Genomic DNA, 4,250 nt, shown 5'->3' with positions numbered 1-4,250 from the left:
AAGATGTTCAACAGCACTAGCTATGAGGGAAATGCAAATTAAGACTATGATGAGATATGACTGCCCACCTATGAAAAGAAATAGAATTTTCAAATAGTCATTATACCAAATGCTGGAGAGGAGACAGATGAGCCAGATCTTTAATACATTCCTGGTAGGAGTGTACAGCCGTTCTGGTATATAGTTTGTTAGTTTCTTTAGAAACTCAAAGCATACTTTTCAAAATGATGCCACAGTTACACTCATGGACATTACATCCAGGTATATAAAAACTTATGTCCACACTGAAACCTGTACCTGATAGTTCACAGCAGCTTGATTTGTAATAGCCCAAACCTGGGAACATCAAAATGTCCAAAAATAGGTGAATGGTTAATGACCTGTGGGAACTGCATACCAGGAAAAACTACTCAGTCACAAGAATAAATGTATTATTATTAATATTGATATTAATAGTTTTGCTGTTTGAACATTAGACAGTTAAAACTTTAATGTAACAATTAAAAAAAAATTAATCCACAACAGAACAAAGATGTATAAAATGCTTAGTCATAAAAGCAATAAAAACTATGTAGGTTTACATGAAAAAAGTACCAAATTTCAGTGTGGGTGATAAAGTGACACCCAAATGCACACAAAGAAAATTATAAACTATTTTGAAGTAAATATTTTATTCAATTATTAAAAATTTTTGAAATTCTTTGAAATGTAACTAGAAGACCAAACCACCAACATGGAATTGGGTTAAAAGAAAAAAATTAAAGAAAGGGTAATGAAGAGTTACTTGCTCTATTCATGTTAGGACTCTTTATAAGCTACTCTAACAAAACATAGTAAAGCTGAAGAAACAAAAAATATAGTGCAACAGAAGAGAAAGTTGGAAATGAAGACACCATTATGTATACAAGTTATTACACTATAAGAGGGTTTTTTTCAAATAGAGCGCCTGCAACAATTTTCGCATGAAATCAAGTTATAACCCTATCTCACACCATGATAAAAATGTAATTCTAAATGGCTTGAAAATATTAAGAAAATACATTATGAAAATATCAAAAGAAAACACAGTTAATGTTTTCTAAAACTTATGATGGAATTCTTTCTAAATTTGACACCAAAGGCAATTGAACTCTTTTAAAAAATCTTTTAGAAATGAAACAGAAATCTAAAACCTAGTCAACATATTTGAAAGCCATATAAAAAACCAGAAAAGTCTTGCAATGTGGAAAACCATCGAATGGTCATTATCTGGTCATTATCTGGAGTATTTAAAGAATTCTTATAACCTGGCCAAACAAAATCCTCACCAGTGAAAAATGATCAGGGGTATGAAGAGAAAACTTATAAATGAAGAATATGGGGATAAAAAAAATAAGGAAAAAATTAAAAAGTGAGGCTTATACTAAGTAAAATAAGAATAGTTAATATAATGGGATGTCACTGTTCATGTATAAAATTGACACTAAATATGTAAGAAGATTGTTAAGTGTTGCATTAGAGAGGGTCCAGGTAAAATGATAACCTTTGCAAGTGCTGAAGGGTGGCACAGTCTTTCTAGAAAGTAATCTGCAAGAAGTATCAAAAGCTTTAAAAAAGACACAGTCTTTCACCCAGATATTCAACATCTCATCAGTAAAAAGGTTGAGCAGAGATATTTATTTTGTATACCAGGAAGTTCATTCTAGCATTGTTTATAGAAGGAAGAATACACAAGCAAACAAAAAAAGTTCTGATAAAAGATAATCGATATAAGATACTCGACTGTCTTTTCTGAACTCTCAAAAAATAAAAGTCCAAAAAAAATCAATTACACTGAAATTAGAAATTGGCCTTAACCTCAAACTATAGACTATGAAAAATATGTGCTAAATATACTTAAGTTTGGAAAATTTAAAGAAAGAACTAAGAATGGATAAATTATTTTCCCATTTGTCAAGCAGACTGAGGAGTCTTCTGAAAATTACTAAGCATTCTGATAAGATCAACCAAAAATCTCTCTGAGGAATCTTAGGTTCCTGGGATGAAACTAGGAAAAGTAAGAAACATACGTGTATTAGTCAGGGTTCTCTAAAGGGACAGAACTAATAGGATAGATGAATATATGAAGGGGAGTTTATCTGGAGAATTCACTCACAGGATCACAAGGTGAAGTCCCACAATAGGCCATCCACAAGCTGAGGAGCCAGAAAGCCAGTCTGAGTCCCCAAAACCTCAAAAGTAGGGAAGCCGACAGTGCAGCCTCCAGTCTGTGGCTGAAGGCCTGAAAGCCCCTGGCAAATCACTGCTGTAAGCCCAAGAGTCCAAAAGTTGAAGAACTTAGAGTCCAATGTTCAAGGACAGGAAGCATCCAGCACGGGAGAAAGATGAAGGCCAGAAGACTCAGCCAGTCTGGTCCTTCCATGTTCTTCTGCCTGCTTTATTCTAGCTGTGCTGGCAGCTGATTAGATGGTGCCCACCCAGATTGAGGGTGGGTCTGCCTCTCCCAGTCCACTGACTCAAATGTTAATTTCCTTTGGCAACAGACACATCCAGGAATAATACGTTGCATCCTTCAATCAAGTTAACACTCAGTGTTAACCATCACAATATGCATCAGGCTGCAATGTATCACCAAAGCACAGTGTGCATGGCTAGGACTGAAGGGAGGTCAGGCCAGGATCATTTTTCCATGATATGCACAACTAATTCAGATGAATTGTCTTCATGTGAAGTAAAATGAAGAACAAATCAAGACTTGATATACCCAATAAATATATACAAGTATTATCAAAGATACATTTTAAAGAATTTTAAGATTTTGAAATAAAGAATTTCAAGCTACTTTAACATTTATTTTAGGTTCAGGGGTACATGTGAAGGCTTGTTATATAGGTAAACTTGTGTCATGGGGGTTCGTTGTACAAATTATTTCATCACTCAGCTATTAAGCTAGTACCCAATAGTTCTCTTTTTTGCTCCTCTCCCTCCTCCCCACCTCTACCCTCAAGTAGATTCTAGTGTCTGTTGTTTCCTTTTTGGGTTTAAAAGTTCTCATCATTTAGCTCCCACTTATAAGTGATAACATGTGGTATTTGGTTTTCTGCTCTTGCTTCAGTTTGCTGAGGATAATGGCCTTCAGCTCCATCCATGTTCCCACAAAAGACATGATCTCATTCTTTTTTATGGCTGCATAGAATTCCATGGTGTATATGTACCCATGTACATTCTTTACCCAGTCTATCATCGATGGGCATTTAGATTGATTCCATGTCTTTGCTATTGTGTATCGTGCTGCAATAAACATTCGTGTGCATGTGTCTTTGTGGTAGAATGATTTATATTCCTCTGGGTATATACCCAGGAATGGAATTGCTGGGTTGAATGGTAGTTCTGCTTTTAGCTCTTTGAGGAATCACCATTGTATTTTCCTCAATGGTTGAACTAATTTACACTCCCACCAACAGTGTATGTGTTCACTTTTCTCCACCACCATGCTAGCATATGTTATTTTTTGACTTTCTAATGATACCCATTCTGACTGGTGCGAGATGGTATCTCATTGTGGTTTTGATTTGCATTTCTTTAATGATCAGTGATGTCGAGCTTTTTTTTCATATTCTTACTTGCCACATATTTGTCTTCTTTTGAAAAGCGTCTGTTCATGTCCTTTGCCCATTTTTTAATGGGGTTGTTTGTTTTCCTCTTTGTTTAAGTTCCTTATAGATGCTGGATATTAGACCATTGTCAAATATATAGTTTGCAAATATTTTCTCTCATTCTGTAGGTTTTCTGTTTACTGTGTTGATAGTTTCTTTTGCTCTGCAGAAGCTGTTAAGTTTAATTAGATCCCAGTTGTCAATTTTTGATTTTGTTCCATCTAAGACCTTCATTTAGGATCTTTGACAAAGTGGACAAAAACAAGCAATGGGAAAAAGACTACCTATTCAATAAATGGTGCTGGGATAACTGGCTAGTCATATGCAGCAGATTGAAGCTGGACCCCTTCTTTACACTATATACAAAAATTAACTCAAGATAGATTAAAACCTTAAATGTAAAACCCAAAACTGCAAAAACTCTGGAAGACAACCTAGGCAATAATACCATCCTGGACATAGGAATCAGAAAAGATTTCATGACAAAGACACCAAACACAGTCAAGCTACTTTTTAGACAGCAGAGCAGAGTTGAAGAATAAAATACTAAACCTCCAAAAAATGCGTATCTATTCTGGTGCTTTAATAAAACTCTGGAGAAGTTTTATCCTGCTA

Source organism: Nomascus leucogenys, chromosome 6 (genome assembly GCF_006542625.1).
Source record: "Nomascus leucogenys isolate Asia chromosome 6, Asia_NLE_v1, whole genome shotgun sequence".
In the NCBI taxonomy this organism is placed as follows: Eukaryota; Metazoa; Chordata; class Mammalia; order Primates; family Hylobatidae; genus Nomascus; species Nomascus leucogenys.
Note: the sequence above shows the minus strand (reverse complement) of the source record.